Here is a 19,464-nt window from a genome sequence, read left to right on the forward strand (position 1 = left end):
AAATTAAGAGTCTGGGGATACAGAGAGTTTTGAGCTGATGAGGATTCAGTATAGGCGATTGTATATAGGTAACAAAGGTGGTTGAGTTTAGTACGCACGTATTGTACATATTAAGTATACTGCTTCAGTTCAATCCTCCAACGCAAAGGAAAATCCGTTTGTATTTCGGTTTGCAATTTTGTCAAGAGAGGAAATTTAAAAACAGTTTATCTAATTGTTGATGATATCAGTTTATAGACAATAGTACAGACTGATAAATTGTTGTGTAAGGCATAAGAGCCCCTCATCTTTAGATGAGATGATGGATCACGAGCATAAGTTCGGAGCAGGGATCCGGAAAGGAAATTTGTGGTGGTGGTGAAAAATAGGGAAAATGAATTGAATTGAGAAAGAGACGAAGTACGTGTTAAATTGAATTAAATGAACTAGGATTTATTTTGTGAAGAAACAAATGAAAGAAAGGGTACTACGTGTTTAGTTTGGCATGCGTCTCTCACTGTTTACTGGGGAGGAGGAAAGTCTGTTGTAGTATTATATAGAGAGAAAATGAGAAGAAGTCAATCCAGTTTGGTATGCGTCTCTCACTGTTAGCTGGTGAGGAGGAAGGTCTATAGTTTGGCGTGCATCTCTCGTTGTTAGCTGGTGAGAGGGAAAGTTTATTGTTGTAGAGAGAGAGAGAGAGAGAGAGAGAGAGAGAGAGAGAGAGAGAGAGAGAGTCTGTGTGTGTATGAGTGTTTCGTTCAAACTCATCCATTTCATTTCAAAATAATGGGGTCACCATCGTTTGTAGAGAGAATGGATGTTTTAAGTATAACACATGTTCATGTCCGCACGGGTGTAACCATCGTTTGTTGCGGGACTGGTGGTGTAGAAAGAAAAGGTAATGTGTGTTCATCTCACTATCGTTTGTTTGCACGTGGGAAGAGAAGTGAGTAATATAGTAGAAATGAGAATGATAGTCCAGCGTGTAGACAAAGACAAAAGATAGAGGGTTGACATCAGTTAGCAGTCAGCTACGCGAAGGTATTCTCAGGGACAAGTTGTATATATATAGAGAGAAAGAGTGAGAATGTCAATCCAGGTTATGGAGATAGAAAGCATATAAAGTATACATACTGTTTGTTAGCCTTTTGTCCCACATAGTAGCAAGTGGTGTGAGGCACGCGCATGCCAAAAAGGCATGCTGTTGGTCTGTAGACCGCCCAGCTAGGAAGCTGAAAAGGGCTGGAAACAGCTTTCTCTTGCTTTTATACTTGTTTCCGGTGGTCTTTTGCGCATGTGTGGATTTCCTTTGAAAGGGGAAGTGATGTTGTCCATGCGTGCGTGTATGTGCGTACGTGTGCGCATGTGTGAGTATGTTAACGTGTGAGTGTATGTATGCAAACGTGAATATATGTGTGTGTGTGTGGACGTGCACACGTATGTTTGTGTGCGCGTATGTATGTGACAAGTAATAGAGCTTGAGATGTGAATGCCTGTGTGAAACTAGAAAAGGCTTGCGCAGTTCTCTTCAAACTCTACAACAAATGCCTTAATGAATCATGCTTTCCGGGCTGTTGGAAAACTGCTTCCGTGGTACCAGTATTCAAGAATTCTGGCCAAAGAACTGACCCATCAAATTATTGCTCCATTAGCCTCCTCCCACTTTTCGCAAAAATATTTGAGACCATAATTAACTATGCTCTAGTCCGTCACCTTAAAGATGCTAAACTTCTGACTGACAAACAATATGGATTTAGACAAGCCCGCTCCACAGCAGACATCCTCACTGTAATCTCTGAACATATATACCATTCACTGGACAAAACGGGGGAGGACAGAGCAGTAGCTCTAGACATTTCTAAGGCTTTTGACAGGGTATGGCATGAGGGTCTCCTCAGGAAAATTAGATCATACCGTATCACTGGAAGAAGACTTAACATAATTAAATCCTTCTTAGATAAGAGAAAAATCCAGGTTAAATCCTTCTTAGATAAGAGAAAAATCCAGGCTAGCAGTGCCATCTAATTCGTCACGATTGGATGGTCCAGCAGCAAAAGACCTGTGTTGACTTTTAGTCATACCAGCTTTTCCTCCAGGCTGTGGGGTTCAGGATGTGATCCGACAGCTAAGTGAGTCCGCACGCTTCCAAAGTGGGTGTTGTAGGCGGAGATGTGGGTTCGTAACGGTGTCTGTATGATGGTGGCTGTGTGCATTGTACCACCCCAGGCGGGTGTGCGACTGAACTCCACTGGTGCTTGTTTGTTGTTAATAGCATATGAACTAAGCGTATCATGGCCTAGCACGTTCTGGCCAATTAGGATTGGTGTCATCTGGGCTGTTACTAGCGTGGCAACGCCTCTGAATGCAGGAGAATTCCGGTCACCAATTGCTATGTTGCAGGTGAGTTCTCCAAGGACAATGACATTACTGGTGATGCCTCTTATTTGGGAGTTTGAATGGGTTAAGTACTTCTTGGCCCCGTCTAGTATCTGTGTGATATTGGTATGATGCAGGTCGAGCATCCAGAGTCCAATATCGCAACGTTGGAAACGCTTGTATCACCAACAGTGAAGGTAGAATGGACCAGAGGGGAGCGAAGGGCGTGTCCTTGGAGGTTGTAAATGTGATGACTGCTATTCAGTTGGGTTGGACGAGGCATCACATCTCAACCTGACCGAAGCGAAAATCCCGGTCCTCCTCTTTCGGTGCACCATCGTTCGTTGGCTCTCTGGCTCAAGTGGTGTTTCTGAGAGAGAAACGCAGTGTCCTGGAGAGTGGCGGAGTCAGATTTTACGCCACGATCCAGGTATTTCTGAACCTCAGATGCTATCCCTGTTGCATTGTAGTGGCTGTCCATTGTTTTGACAAGGTGGGGGTAGATGTTATAGTTCCATGCTTTGACCTTTTCACCCATAAGCATTGTGCCTATGATGTAAATGAGCCCGTCGACGGATAGCTTGGAATTCTTGTCCTTAAATTTTCTCTTGATATGCATGGCTGCTTCTAAAAGCTTATTCTCAAGCCGGCCTGCAAAATCTGTCAGTCTTTCATTCTCTCGCCGCTCTAAATCCCAGGCTCGGCTCAAGTGCTGAAAAGTGGTCATCTGGCTGCCGCAGGTAACCAGGAGATACTCCTTTAAGAGGGTGAAGGTGGCTGTATCCTGCTCAGAGTCGAGCATCTGCTGGAATATGCCTTGGTCTAATACGTCCTTTGCTGACTTAACGAATTCGCCTTCCAGGCTGGGATAAAATGATAGTTCTGGTGCAATTTAACGATGCTTTGTGTGCAATTTAACGTTTTGTGCAATTTAACGATGCTTATATTTGAAGAAAATAAACTCTAAATGTATTATGTATGTATTGAACATATCGGAAAATGTTCCAAATATTTTGTTATTTAGTCAGGGTGGTTTAATATTTACAAGTGTCATTGAATTAAAATTTGTTTACCCAAACGATAAAAAAGAAGGAGAAATTATATGTCTTCGCATCTTTAATTTAAATTTCCAGTCCAGAAATTATTATTTCATTACTAAAGAAAAGGAGAAATTATTTATAAGAATATTTATATAATATTATTAGGTTAGGATATAAATGTCTTAATTTTCAGATTATCAATATGTTATTATTTATTTATCAATATGTTATTATTTATTTATCAATATGTTATTATTTATTGCTTAAGAAAAAACCAGAAGAAAAGAAAAGAAACGCATGAACCCGAGATGTCCTCAAGATTTCAATTAACTTTATTAATTAAAAACTGTTTTCTTGAATTTTCCCCGAGCGTGCAAGATTTCCATTAACAAAAAATATTAACTGTTTCATTGAAAGTTTGTCCCCAGTCGTCCAATGAAAAAAATAATTTTAAAAATTACATATTAGGGTACTTATACAGTTCAGTGACGACATTAAAAAATGGAAATATTGAAAAAAAAATTTATTGTACGTCTGTTATAGACTGAAGTTCTCCGAGAAGAAATTTCACTTCATTTGATCAAGTAGTTCTTTTTTTACAGCGAAAAACAATTATTTATCACGGCTACGTCAACGGGGCCATTTTGGAAATGTTATTGCAGCGCCCAGGAATTCCCCAAGGGCAGGTAACTGCCGTACATAGCAGAATACCTCCATTTTAAGCCAATCTAGCCCTTTTTTCCCCACCAGAATGAGATTTTTTTTTTTGCGAAGACAGACGCCATTTTTTTTTTTTTTTTTTTTTTTTTTTTTTTTTAAATTTGTAACAGAAGTAAATAAATGAAATTTCGAAATTTTCGAATTTAAAATTTTGTTTCGAAGTTATACCATGCGTGTCCAGACTCCAGCTCTGCGCATGTTTCGAAAATAATCTCGTATAAAAATTCTTCAATTCTTTGCATTCTTCAATTTCTTTGCATATTCAATAGTATTCTTATTTGAAAAAAAAAAAAAAAAAAAAATTGCAGATTTAAAAAAAATAAAAATAAAATAAAAAACGTAAAAAAATTGCAGATGTGTTGTGCGCCTGTGCGGTGTGCGCATCTCATTCTGGCGAGAAAAAAAGGCTAGATTGCGAAATTTGGCCTAAAATGGAGGTTATCTGCTAGGTACATTTCCAAAATGGCCACGTTGACGTCGTCCTGAAAAATAAGTGTTTTTCGCTGTAAAAAAAAAACTACTTGATCAAATGAAGTGAAATTTTTTTTTCAGAGAACTTCAGTCTATAACAGTTACGTACAATAAATTTTTTTTTCAATATTTCCATTTTTTAATGTCGTCACTAAACTGTATAAGTACCCATATTAGGGTAATCTCCAAAAATACCGTTAGGGCTTACAACATGGCCGCCAGAAGAGTCACGTGCACGTGACTCTTCTGGCGGCCATGTTGTAAGCCCTAACGGTATTTTTGGAGATTACCCATATTAGTATTAGGGTTACATATACAAGACACACATGCAAAGTCAGAACACTTAATGGCTTGTTTCGGTCACCGCGGCCCTGTCAAATTTTGTTTTCTCTCGATTTAAAAGATTGCGACAAATAAAATTATATATATATATATATATATATATATATATATATATATATATATATATATATATATATATATATATATATTCAACAAAGCGATCGAACGTTTCACAACAGACAATTTAAATTACCTCGATTTTAATTTTCTGCGAACTTGCTTTTCCGGTCGCCATTTTATTTAATTAACATATCTTATAATCGCTTCTTTCATGTAAGCAATTTATCAAACATAAAGTAAGTATTGCTTGAATTTAATTGCTATAATGTGTTTTTTTTTTCTCTCCAGAGTTCGTCTGAACGATTATAATTTCCTTTTGTTTCTGATATAGAAATGAGTCAACGTCCCGTGTTTTTTGCATGTAAACGAAGATCAGTATTTTTATACAATCGTTTACAATCCTTTTTTAAATAGCTTTTTGTTTTGTTTACGATTGCCCTGAGGACGGTTTTGATATTAGAAACCGTTATAAATAAGTTTAGTTATAACGTACCTTAAGTTTAAATTTAATAATAAAAATGCAGGCAAAACGGTTTGTAGATCTGATTGATTCAGTTACCCCCTTCCCGTTCGTTTTTACTTATAACATCACAGAAATAAATATATTATTTAAGTAAATTTACGTTATTTATATCAAAATATTCTTTCATAAACGATGCATTAGTAAAGCTAGGTTTGTTTTTCTTTTAATTTTGCAACATAATTTATATTTTATTTTTTTTTAAAGTGGTTAGGCTAATATGTGTTTTTTTTTTCCAGAGGGTTTCGTCTGAACGATTATAATTTCCTTTTGTTAATTATAGAGAAATGAGTCAACGTCCCGTGTTTGCATGTAAACGAAGACCAGTAATTTTATGCAATTGTTTACAATCGTTTTTTTTTTCTTTTTAAATAGTTTTTTGTTTTGTTTTGTTTACGAGTGCCCCCAGGACGATTTAGACATTAGAAATTGTTGTAAATAAGTTGTTTGGTTATTACGTACCTTAAGTTTAAATATAATAATAAGTAATAATAAATACATAAATACCGGTTTGTAGATGTGAGTGATTTAGTTAACCCTACCCCCATTCCGTTATTACTTAAAACATCAAACAAAAATAAATATATTATTTAAGTAAATTTACATTATTTATATTAACATGTTTTTTTTCAAAAACGATGCATTAGTAAACCTATATTTGTTGTTTTTTTTTTAATTCTGCAACACAGTTTGTATTTTCTTTTATTTGCGTTTAGTAAAAAAAAAAAAGTGTGAAAAAAGTTAATAGTGATTAATTTTTTAACATTTTCGGTCATTTACATTTGCCTTCAAACTTGCAGAAATTATTTTTCTTAGCAGTTATGCAAAACACGGGCCCTGCTGAAATAAGAACGTTATTTAAAAAAAAAAAACATGCTTAACATGGAAAGGAAAGAGTTTTAAAAACAATTCTGTACGTTAATTTAACAATTTAGTAAACAAAAATAATTTTGAAAATTGAATTTAACTTGAACATCATATAAAAAAATAGAATGGTCCGTATCCTTTATAAATGTCTTTTTTTGTTAGAAATGTAACTTATTTTTAGATTTCCACAGAAGAATCCGATTAGATATTTGAAGTGCCCATAAAGAGAAATCCCGATAATGATTAATAAAAATGGAGCGGTATCTTAAAAGGGGCAGTAACTCTGATGCCCTTTTTTATTCATAACTAATTTTATGTTTTCAGAATGTAATCTTCAGCTAGTGTTTACAAAGAAAAGACGTTATTTTTTTTAAGTTAAAGCATAAAAATAATTTGTGAGTTGAAAATAGTTTTAGTCTTTGATGATTCATCATTGTCACCTTCATACTAGTTGATGTATTGTTATTTTAGTTGGCTTTGTGTAGGACTCTTGGATCTTCAACTCCTCTGTTTTTTTTCGACTTCTTTTCTCTTTATAAAGCCTTCAATTATATACAGGGTGACCAAAAAAACAAAAACAAAAGCTAAATGGAGGCCATCTTGGATATATGATGTAAAATGGAGAAAAAAGGCCAAAGACCCTAGTGTTTTGATGTGATGTTTTGAATATAATAAACTAGTTATGACCAAAGTTTCATTTCATTCGGACAAAACACTAAGAAACGGAGCCTAATTAGAGGTGTGCCTCGTTTTTTTGGGAGGGTCACCATGTATTCCAGACACCGTTAATACATTATAGATTAGATAAAGGAAAGTGGAAAAGTTGCACACGTTCAGCATTATCAATGTGTTTAACTGAAACAGAATATATAGAGAAACTAAACTTTTTGCCACGTTCAATTTTTACAATAAAAATTTTTAAACCTTGACCCATAATCTTTATGTATATGAAAGTAGGAAAACTTATCCTGAAAAAGTAATATTTAACGTGACACAAGTTCTATTCTTTCTCAACTACCAATTAACCAAATATCCAAAGTTTCTACTCTTTTCATGTTATAGCTCTCCATCCACTCGTTGATATTTTTGTTATATTTTGATAATCGATTGAAACACCTTCTAAAAATTAGAATTATTTTTTCTTCAATATGTTATCTATGTTTGAAATCATGATTCAAGACCTTCGAACTATGAAAAAAGTATAGTAGTTGTTCTGTTCTCATTCAGAATAAGAGACTGAGTGATTTTGAAGGTAAGTAGATATCCTATTAAAAACCAATTCTGTATCTAAGTTTCCCCATGTGTTGAGAGAAGTAAATACAAATGAGTAGATAGTTTGGAATTATAGCATCATTTATTGCATGGTTTCCAAAAAAAAAAAAACGTGTCCTTAGACATTCGCTTTTCTTTCTTTCATATTCTAAAAGAATTAAACTGTAGGGCAAGGACAACAGCATATTCTTTTCATTGTTTTGATTCTCAAGTGTGTATCTATTGATATTTTATATGTTTTTTATATAGAGTCATGCAGTTCTTAGTGGATTAAATGTGTCTTACTCCGTCAGATATATACTGGAGAGTCAAAACAATGATAAGAATAATCTGTTGTCTTAGGCCTAGTAATTAGATACATCATTTGTGCATAAAGGCTTGTAATCATCATTAAACCTCCTAAATTGAAAGTTAACATGATTTATGTAGAACTTCAGTCATATAAAACTGAAGTTGCAAAACAAATGACTGTTTAGTGTTTCGATTCATTGATAATTGTGGAAATAATGTACACATGTCTAAAAAGCAATTTGGTATGCTTACAGAAGAGCAGTTATAATTTCATCATCGGTTGTTGACCTAAGATCTACATATGGTATGCTGAAGCACATGATAATTCTAGTAAAAATAGTCTAAATGACAAAAAACATGAAGATTTTTATCGAGCGGGATTGAAAGTGGAGATTAGGAAAAACTAAATCCCAAAAAGTTCGGTTTTTGTGGCTACTCTTTTCAACATTTACTCTGATAATTGACAACACTCTGCTTCAATTGCTACTCTCATTTTTCTGCTATAGTTTCAGATTACTATTCAAAGATTATAATCTGTACATTTACTAAGCCTAACTCCCCATTTGAGCTACTTTAATTGCAGTGAAACCAGCAGTATTATGACCGATCCTTATTTGATCAAATCATCAGTTTTAGCTCTTAAATTACTCTTTCTTGAAAGCACAAAATTTCAAAAAGTATTTAACAATGACTTTCAGACATTCTTTATGCTATGACACTACTACAAAAACAATGCAGTCAACACTAATTCAGGAAATACACAGTTCTGCATATTTCATCACAACAACTATGGCACAACCAGGAAGCTCAGAATCACCTAAATGACATTGAATCACAAAATGTCAGCCGTCTTGTCTACCTGGGTGTCACACTGCACAACATTTTATCCGTCAATGCGGACTGTAAGCAGATTAAAGAAAAGAGTGCTATCAGGAAAAAATTGCTAATAAAACTCACAAATTCAAATGTGGAGGGGGGGCTAACTCTTAAACGTTGTACACAACCACATTCACACTGTTGCGCAGCCACTAAATACTCATCAAATCACTAACTAAATATTGAGCAAATCAATTATTTAGTATTGGGTAGACCAAATACTAAATAATTCATGTCACAGAATCACTGGGAAATTAGATCAATCCTGCAACCAACGATGTACAAATTGGTTGATAAAGTACTTTACTCCATATCTGAAGAAATGACAGTATGAGAATTCTGAAATTAGAAAATCAAAAGTGAAATACAAACTTAAACTTTTACAGAAGCAATGATGTTATGCATCAGTAAGAAAATTAAATTGACGTTGTGACACATTCAGGTGAAAACAAAATAGTTCTGAATTGACGAGTGTATTCTGTATTTGATAATATTTTTACTTAATGGTTTTTAAATACTAATTTCATTTTTAAAAATGGTTGATTGACTTTTCATTTACAAAACTGTAATGTAATGAAGGCACAAGAAGAAAGATTTTACCCCAAGACTTTATTCAACTAAATTTTACGATAAATCCGGCAAGAGGCCAAAAATGCATATTAGCAAAATAAAAAAGAAAGTGTGTAAATAAGAAAATAAAGAAAAAAGCAAACAGCAAGATCACGTGAGAGGAGATATGCAAATAAAGAAAAAGTCACTTTAATAAGAAAGTTATTATAAGGAAATTATAACACTCCCTCACTTAAAACAGAGATTATTATTAGAAAGTTTTATAAATCCAGCCACTGAATTGGTTTACAATTCTTGCTAGACCATCAGGGAGGCAGCTCACCACCAGAAGAGTCAGAATTCTCAGATTTTGAGGAAATATAAATGTTGAGACTTGCACCAGGCAAAGATAGAAGATTTTCGGGGTCCACATCCTCAGCAGAATCTTGAGGTCGATCTAGTTCTATGTTCCCAGCAGAATCTTGTCGATTTAGATCCACATTTCCAGCAGAATCTTTAGGTCGATTTGGGCATGGATTTTCACCAGGATACTAAGATCATGGAAAATGGGCCAAATGTCTCAACGCTACCAAATCCTCCTGACCATCACAATATCGAATTCTTGCCTGTGTAGAGCTGGCTTTGAGGAGTTCCACTACCTCAATAATAGGGTGTGTAATACTTGCTCCTGCCACTAAATCGTTTTAGTAACACTTTTCTAGGTTCACAGAGCCAAACAGGCAATGTAGTGCTAGTGGAAGAGCGCCTTTCAAAATTGAACATGTGTTCGGGAGGAATGGCATTAGTGGTTGTGCATAGTAGAGAGCAAATAGAATGTAAAGTATCCTGTAGAACGCCCTGTCAAGCATTAATGGGTAAACATTGAGATTCTACAGCTACTAAGATAGTGTTCCATATAATTCCATTATAACGCTCATATTGGCTTTTGCCTCTTGGGTTATGAGTAGTAGTGTTACTGGATCCAATCTCAAGGCATAGCAGAAATTGCTTCAATTCTCCTGAGATAAATGAAGTCCCCCAATCGAAATGTATAAATGAGGGAAGTCCGTAGATATAGAAAATAGTCATCAGGCACTCTATCACAGTTTGAGAAGAGCAATTATGACAAGGGAAAGCAAAAGAAAATTGACTATTCGTCAACAACAGTAAGTATGTAACAGCCACATGATGATGATGATACTGGAAAAGGGTCTTTGTAATCAAAGAAAGACATGTAAACGGTGCAGTAGAACAGATAAGAATATGATATGGGGAATTAAGGAATTGAGGTTTTGGCACATGTAGAACATTCAGAAGTCATGTGCCGGACTTCATTGATTAAATATGGCATATTTTGTGACATTACTACATACCACAAGCGTTGTTCTCCAGGATGTATTAAAGAATTATGAATTGATTTTAGTTCCCCAAGGAAGAAATAGCAGCACCACATTTTCATGATTACGTATCAGCAACAAAAAATTTAAATCCCAGGACAATGTTTTATATCATATAAAAAAGGAAGAAGTTCCAATTTCCACCACATAATATAGGTTTTAATTTTTACCGTGATTAGCAGGTTTAAACATAACATTACACTGATCTGTAAGAATAGTAAAATGTTTCCCAGTAATTAGATCTATCAATTTACAAACACATTGTACTATAGCATATGTTCTTTTCCAACTATACGGATTCAGGTTTCAAAGGGATTAACAACTAAGAAAAGAATGCTACAGCTTTTTAGAGAGTGCCTCTGAAAGCTTTTCTGAGGTATCGGTTTCTATAGATCATTAATTTGAAACACACATGGAAAAATATATTTTGCATGAATGTCAATTAAAGAAATATCTAGCGAATAATAAGACTCTTCAACAACACATGAATTTAAGCCATATATATATATATATATATCCAGAAAATGGCTCATCAAGACTTTGCTAACTCGCATGGTAGATATTCTCTCATTAGGAACCAAAACGCAATCAGGTATTCAACCCTTATCAGGACATAAATTAAAACATCCCTTTTTATTCTTGAAAATTTTTGTATTGTACAACTAAGAATAATAACCTAAAGAGTTTGCTTTAGCTATGTCGAGCGTATTTTCTTACTCAGTCTGGTGCTGCAACACCCAGGATCAATTAATGCATTCCAACTTTGCCAAGGTACATTTGCTTAGCAGAGGAATACATCTGCAAACCTGTGTCTGTGACATTCCAGTCAATGGCACATACAAATGTGAATAAAGATAGATGCAAAACATAACACGCCACCTTTTATATGCATGAATATGAGACAGTTAAATATTTTCATAAAGTACTACTACTGACACATGATCTCTGTTTACTCACTTATTATCACCAATATTTTAATAGGTTGGAGTGTGCACTACTAATCTCTGGTGTTATTTTTAAGTAAAACTTGTCTTCATGCGACTCAGTTTGTATTATTCATAAAGGAAACTCCAATTTTGGTCATTTATCAACTTCATGCAAGCAATTAAATTTAAATTATTTTATCTTATGCATTAAACACATTATACATACAAATTTATTTCTTATAATATATAACGGTTCCTTTTATAACTATTGTTATTTCTTTTGATTTTGCAGAATGCTTATAAAGTTAATATCTTATCTTAAAATGTATCTTTTAAAATTTAATTTTATATTGATTTTTATTTTTCAGAATCATTCACAGGAAAAACCAGTATCATTGGATTTAGATGGATTTACATTCTCTTGGTGACTTGAAGTATTGACGTCTTTTACGAAAATGCTTTTTTTTAAATTCAGTACTTTATGCAAATTCGGTTAAATCATAGCATATGAATTATATGAAGCTTTTTCTTTTGTAAAATGATATTTTCTCGTAATATATTGGACAATACATTTGCTTGTTAACGGTGTATGTATTTCTCTCTTATTGATCTTATGTAGGAAAACATTAGCTCAAAAGCTAGTGACAAATCCATGTGGATATGCGTCATGCACTCAGACACTTTATATGACTTAAGATCTAGCCAATAAAAATTTATAAAAATGTGAAGTATTCATACATCATTCTGTTTTTCACATGAAGTTCACTATAAACAACGGACAGCATTAAATTCTAATAAAAAGTCCACAATATTTTTCTTTAAAAATGAGCTATAAATTTGATACGGGAAGTAATTCATATTCTTGTGAAGTATGTGGGTCTTCTTTTGAAAGAGAAGAATATGTGTTGCGACATATGCGAACACATACTGGCAAGAAACCATATTCTTGTGAAGTATGTGGCTCTCATTTTGCATGGAAAGAAAGTATGTTGCGACATATGCGAACACATACTGGAGATAAACCATATTCTTGTGAAGTATGTGGCTCTTCTTTTGCTAGGAAAGATCATGTGTTGACACATATGCGAACACATACTGGAGAGAAGCCATATTCTTGTGAAGTATGTGGCTCTTCTTTTACACAGAAATCAGATATGCTGAAGCATATGCGAATACATACTGGAGAAAAACCATATTCTTGTCAAGTATGTGGCTTTTCTTTTGCAATAAAACAAAATATGTTGAAACATATGCGAATACATACTGGAGATAAACCATATTCTTGTGAAGTATGTGGCTCTTCTTTTGCAACCAGAGAAAGTATGTTGCGACATATGCGAATACATACTGGAGAGAAACCATATTCTTGTGAAGTATGTGGCTTTGCTTTTACGCTGAAACACAATATGTTGAATCATATGCGAATACATACTGGCGAGAAACCATATTCTTGTGAAATATGTGGTTTTTCTTTTGCAAGGAAAGTAAATATGTTGCGACATATGCAAATACATTCTGGACAGAAACCATATACTTGTGAAGTATGTGGCTCTTCTTTTACAATTAAAAACTATATGATGAAACATATGCGAATACATACTGGAGAAAAAACATATTCCTGTAAAGTATGTGACTCTTCTTTTAAACAGAAATCAGATATGTTGAAGCATATGTGAATACATACTGGAGTGGGATCATATACCTGTTAAGTATGTGGTTCTGCTTTTTACAATGAAATTAAATATGTTGAAACATGTGAATATGTACTGGAGTAAACCATATTCTCGTGATGTATGTGGCTCATCTTTTGCCAGGAAAGAAATATGTTGAAACATATTTGGGTACATACTGAAGAGAAACCACATTATTGTGAAGTATGTGGCTCTTTTGTCATGAAAAATTATTGAAACATATGCTTATATATTGGAGAGAAACCATATTTTTGTGAAGTATGTGGTTTTCTTTCTGCACAAAAATCAGATATGTTACATGCGAACACATACTGAAAATAAACCATTGTTTTTATTAAGTATGTTCTTTTTCAAAGAAATCAGATATTTACAAACATGCGAACACATAATAGAGAGAAACCATATTTGTGTGAATTATGTGGCTATTTTTCAAAGAGAGGATGTATGTTCTGACATGTTAACACATACTCAAAAACATGAAACAACAAGCCCTTGTAAATACAGATCCATCTGCTGTCTCACTACAACCTACAAGCTCTTCACTGACTTGATTGCAGATAACATCTACCAACAATAATCCTGCGGAACATACCTTAAAAAAGAACAAGCAGGTTATAGGTAGAAATGTTTACGAGTTAAGGACCAGCTGCAGATTTATAAGACCATCCCTGAAGACTGTAGAAAGAGACAGAGGAACACAAGCATGGCGTGGACTGACTATCAAAAACATATGATAGTGGTGCCTAGATTTATATAACGTACATCCGTTAATCAAACAGACCATAGCTATACATATAAAAATGTGATGAACAGCCATGACATTAAGTCACATGAACGGAACTGTAATGGTTTTTGATGTAAACATCAAACAAAGAATTTTTCAATGAAATAGTTTATACCCTCTACTCTTCTGCTTGGTGATAGATCTCTTAAGCAAACTATTGAATAAAAACAAATGTGCTTACAATCAGAGCCAAGGCCACCGATAAGACCCAAACGAAAGAATCAACCACCTACTCTTCATGGATGACCTCAAGCTATATGCCAGCTCAGACGTCGACTTAAGTGAACACTTGCAGATTGTGCATAACTTCTCCAGAGATATTAGCATGGTATTTGAACTGGACAAATGTGCTAAGTGGCCCATCAAATCTGGGAAGAAGATCCAAACTAAATATACAACTGGATGAACATACAGATATCAAGGACATAGAAGAGCAAGAAAAATACAAAAATCTTGTCCTTGAAGAATACGATACCACTCAGCATGCCAAGATGAGAGAAAAATTTGTCATTGAATACATACGTTGAGTCAAGAAAATATGTAAAACGGAACTTACAGACAAAAACAAAATAACTGCCATTAACCAACTTGCCATACCTGTTATTATGTACGACGTTGGCATTGTCGACTGGCCAAAAAAAAGACATAAACAGGCTAGACACTAAGACATGGAAAATATTGACAATGTACAAAGTGATATGCAGAAACCAGTGTCGGCCTAGAATGTATATGCCCAGATTGACAGGAGGTATAGTGCTCCAAGCGATTGACCACTAACACTGTGCAACTAGTGTGACGACGAACAATATCTGTCAATAGCTCCTAAAATCTAACTCTCAAGATGGTATATCAACATCATCAAACAAGATCCAGTAGAACAACCTCCATCACGAAACTGGCCAAACATTCTAAACAAGACAGTCTTACAAATGAGACAGAGACAGAAAGTAAATCTGCTACGGGAATAGCCCGAAAGTGTCGCCAGAAATATACTAAAACCTTCCATGATAAAAAATGGGCCAATCAACAACATGCCAAGTATCTTTTTTAAAGAATTAAAGATTATATAAATAAGGAAGGCTCCATAAGCTAGTTAAAAAAATGATCACTCCACTATGATCAGGAGAAAATTGTAATAGCTGCCCAAGATCAAGGCGATGACCAATGCTTTTAAAACGATGAGTGGTCTCAGCAATGACAACAAATGCAGGTTCTGCCACACAGAAGTAGATAGTGTGAGTCACTTGACATCCAGGTGCAAGGTTCTGCTAGGGGACAGCTACTATACAATGCAAGACAATCTCCACTGGATAATTTGTTAGAAATTGAATATCGAATGCAGCAGCAAGTCTTGGGAACATTTACCTTAAAGAACATCTGGAAACAAATCACATGCAATCCACTATGACTACGTCCCTATAAAACGGAGCTATAAAACCTGACATAGTGGTATAGGACACAAAGGAGAATGAAGCAACCTTAATAGAAGCCAGTGTCCCTAATGATGCTGAGTTAAACATAGCTGAGAGGAAAGAGATATCAGGATGTCGTTATGAGACAATTAAGGAGATAAAAGAGGCTGTGACGAGGGTCATTTACATGCTAACGCGAGAGGATTTCCATGGGACCTTCTAGAAGGTGTTTGATTGACACAAGCTGGGAGAGATTTCATCGCAGATGAGTAGTTTCATGTGTGTATTACTAATAAAAGTTCTCACGCGAAAAACGTCTAGAAAATTATTTAAGGCATCTTGTTAAGAAGAACTTTAATGAAATAATCGAATATATATGTGTCTTATATAGATATCAAGTGTTAGCCCTAGGAAGGGCCGCCTTGATTTGTGAAAATTGTGACTGAAGTTAAATGAAACAAAAACATATTCCTAAGTATTTTTCTCATTTTTCCAAAAATCCAATATTTCACATGATATAGTTGAAACACAATTATATTCATCGCTTACCTTTTACACGAATCCACTATGCTGATCTAACTTCCCCACATACTGATATAAACCAAGATATTTCGATATACGTTTCTAAGACTTGAGAAACACTATTTTGAGGCAAACCTGACCACATACTGCATAGAAACTAGATTGTTGTATGCTATGCAGCACTTCCTCTTCAAATTTAATGCTAAAATAGCATAATACAATAAAGTATTTGCATCATGTACAATATAACATATGTTGAAACAGGCAAACATGCACTGTCGAAATAATATTAATTTGCCATCAAATGGTGCAGCATAAGCGTGCGCACAGTGAAGAGAAACTATATTGCTGGGAAGCGTTTGGCTCTTTAAGCGATAACTGAATTGCGTTACATGCAAGCGAATGTCAGAAAATATACTCTCCACTTAACAAATGTGTGACATTAAAAAAAAATCTGTTGCACAATAATAAGATTAAGATTTTAGTAAAATATATAATTATTTACACGAAGGTTAACTATGTGGCGTTTCTTTTTCAAAGTAATCCAATATGTTACAGAATAATGAGGCTAGGATTCAGGTGAAATGTATAATTAATTGCACTAAGGTTGAATATCATATGAAAACATGCTTTATAGAAACCAAACTACTGTGGAATATGTTTCTTGATCGCAAAAATAATTTTCAGATAGAAAAACACCATATTATTTTCCGATACATGCTCTGTTTCTTACAAAGAAACCATGTTAGTTATATAATACATGCACACATACTGGAGAATATTTCAGTAATCATATGCGTCATTTGAACTCAAATGACCGCTTTCGATCAGAAAACGATCTCTCAAAGTGGATCATTTTGACCATGTAATAAAAGCTAAGTTGATTGCAACACATGTGGACACATACAAGAAAGAAATTTCAATAATAATAATTAGGTACGAGCATTAATGGTGGAAAACCGATAGGGGGGACATAGTTGTGGAAACAGGTTTATCATTTTTTTTTTTTTTAGGTTTCCAGTTACTTTTTCGTTGTATTTAAAAGGCTAAAACATAATGTTTATTTCCAAAAGATAAAACAAATTTCAGGTAAAAACAAATAGAATGAAAAATGTTTTCACGGTGACATTCGAAAACTGACAAAGCCAGCAAAATTTTGAAGTTAAATAAATTCATTGTCAAAATCCCTTGAAAGATAAATATTAGCTTTCTGGAACTATTTCAAAGATAATTACCAAAGTCCTACAATATTGAATTAAATTTAAAAAATCACCTTGTTTATACAAACAATGCCTAAATTAGTCTTCAAAACGTGAGATTCTGGCTTTGCACAATCAAAACAAACGACAATTGTTGTGCAAGAGTTCTACAGAAGCCTAAAATATAAAAAAACTTAAAAGGCTGTCTGAAAATGACAGCGTGGAGTTGAAGGGAGAACGGTGCAAAACTGACTGGCTTTCTTTTTTTTTCTCCAGCTGTGCATCAATACATTTCTACTATGAACGATTGTATAATTTTTACCATTTATTAATTTAATTATTTTTGTTTGTTACTGCTTTTAAATATTTTCTATTTTTTGATTTTTTAATATTATATAAGGGTTATGTTTCGCTGAAGATTACACGTTCATTCACGCAAGGAAAATATTAGAATCTTACACAGGAAAATTACGAAAAAAATGTGACTTTAAAAAAGAGGAAATATTTTTTGCAATTACGATTTTTTTCTGAAAATATTAAATGAATAATCTGTTGTAAGTTCGGTAACTATCATCTCATGATTATCTCCCTTTGATTGTAACAACCCCACAATCTCTTTGTTTACAATAAAGTTTTCCCTCGATCCGCCCACGAGTGTTATTTTTCCTCCTTCGAATTTTTACTTGTTTTTAATCGTTTCCACTCACGATGCGACTCTCAATAGGTTATGCGCCCAGAAGAGACAGTAGAAACAGCTGGAGAAGATTATTATTTGCTGGAGATGAAGCAAAATGCGAAATTTGAGAAGTCAAATTCTTAGGCCATCTCCGTTCGCTTGGTAAAAAAAAAGACACCATTTAAGAGATGGATACGATAATGAGAGAAATGAAGAATCATATGCGGAGCTGATACAGTGTCGGAATTTATCTTGATTCCTGATAAATTCGACGCTAAAGTAACTAACCTGAAAAAAAAACAGCATGGAACAAAAGAGGGGGAGGAGGTAAAGAATAAAATATAAATCGCTTTGAAATGGAGAAGAGATTTTATTTACAACTAGCGGGGGTACCCGGCGTTGCCCGAGTGTTTATTTCCAGCACGGGGGTGGGGAGTTTTAAAAAATGTTATGGTAGGTAAGTAGCAAGGATCAAACCCGGAGTCATGAGTAAAAGTAGGAAAATAAAGTGTGAAAAAAAAAACAAAAAAAAAACATCTGCAACGCTAACAGTCCGGCCACCAAGAAAAGTCCATTCCAGTTGTTTAGGAAAAAAAAAAAAAAAACGACTACGGTAGGTCGGCGCGAACGTGAAAATATAATGTGAATTGTCCAGCACGCTAACCACTACGCCACAGAGCACTGCAGCTTAGTTTAGTGATTTTAAATAACTTCACATGAAAGAACTACGAAGCCAAACCGGTGTTCTCTTCTCAACTGTTCCTTGTGAACGATCCCCAAACGGTGTTAAGTGGTGGCAGGGGGAGGAGGAATTTATTAGAGAGAAAATATTTTACCACTTCCATTGATCTTAACCGATTTTGGCCGTGACTTCTCAGCAGAAAAAGTATAGAAATCTAAGATTATCGAGGAATTTGAGAAATAATAAGCTTATAACACACCTCAGATATTGTTCTGCCGTTTGTGCATATTATATTTGCATGGAATATCTTGATTTTTAATCCTATTAATGTCAAAATCAGACGGGAAAAAATGAGTTCATTTTATTTATATAGAGAAGAGATAATAAGTTGCACATTTTTCCCTTTGCGGGCATTAAACTAATGAAACGCCAAAGTAACATATTATAAAAAAAACAACAACACTGGTTCTTATAAAGATGTCGTGTGTATCCATTAACGAATACAATAATAGTATTCAAAATAGTATCTCCTAATCACACTCGCATATGAAATTAATTTTAGGAGCGTACCCACAAATTGAAAGCCAGTCAGGCACGTGCCTTTTTCTTTTTTTGTTTAAAGTCTTTTTAGAATTTTCTCTCCCTCCATGTTTGCGTGCAAACCGTAGACACACAGATGAATTTCAGGAGCAAGACCGCGTCGCTTGTCCGGATAGGAGATTCCAAAATTCCTTGTCACGTGAAAAAAGGTATTTTCTTTAAAACAATTTCACTCCTAAAATACGTGCAAAACCGTAGTCACGTAGATA

General features: G+C 34.4%; 1 long non-coding RNA gene across 1 annotated transcript; it reads left to right on the forward strand.

Annotated features, from left to right (window-relative positions):
- The first annotated feature begins 5,094 nt into the window (after positions 1-5,094).
- On the forward strand, positions 5,095-17,946 carry LOC145279965 (uncharacterized). The gene is made up of 2 exons (XR_013868504.1): positions 5,095-5,227; positions 12,058-17,946. It is a non-coding gene; the product is annotated as an uncharacterized LOC145279965 (long non-coding RNA).
- Positions 17,947-19,464: the final 1,518 nt, after the last annotated feature.

The sequence above is a fragment of the Euprymna scolopes genome, chromosome 7, assembly GCF_053919585.1.
Source record: "Euprymna scolopes isolate OS-2025 chromosome 7, ASM5391958v1, whole genome shotgun sequence".
NCBI classification, from domain to species: domain Eukaryota; kingdom Metazoa; phylum Mollusca; class Cephalopoda; order Sepiida; family Sepiolidae; genus Euprymna; species Euprymna scolopes.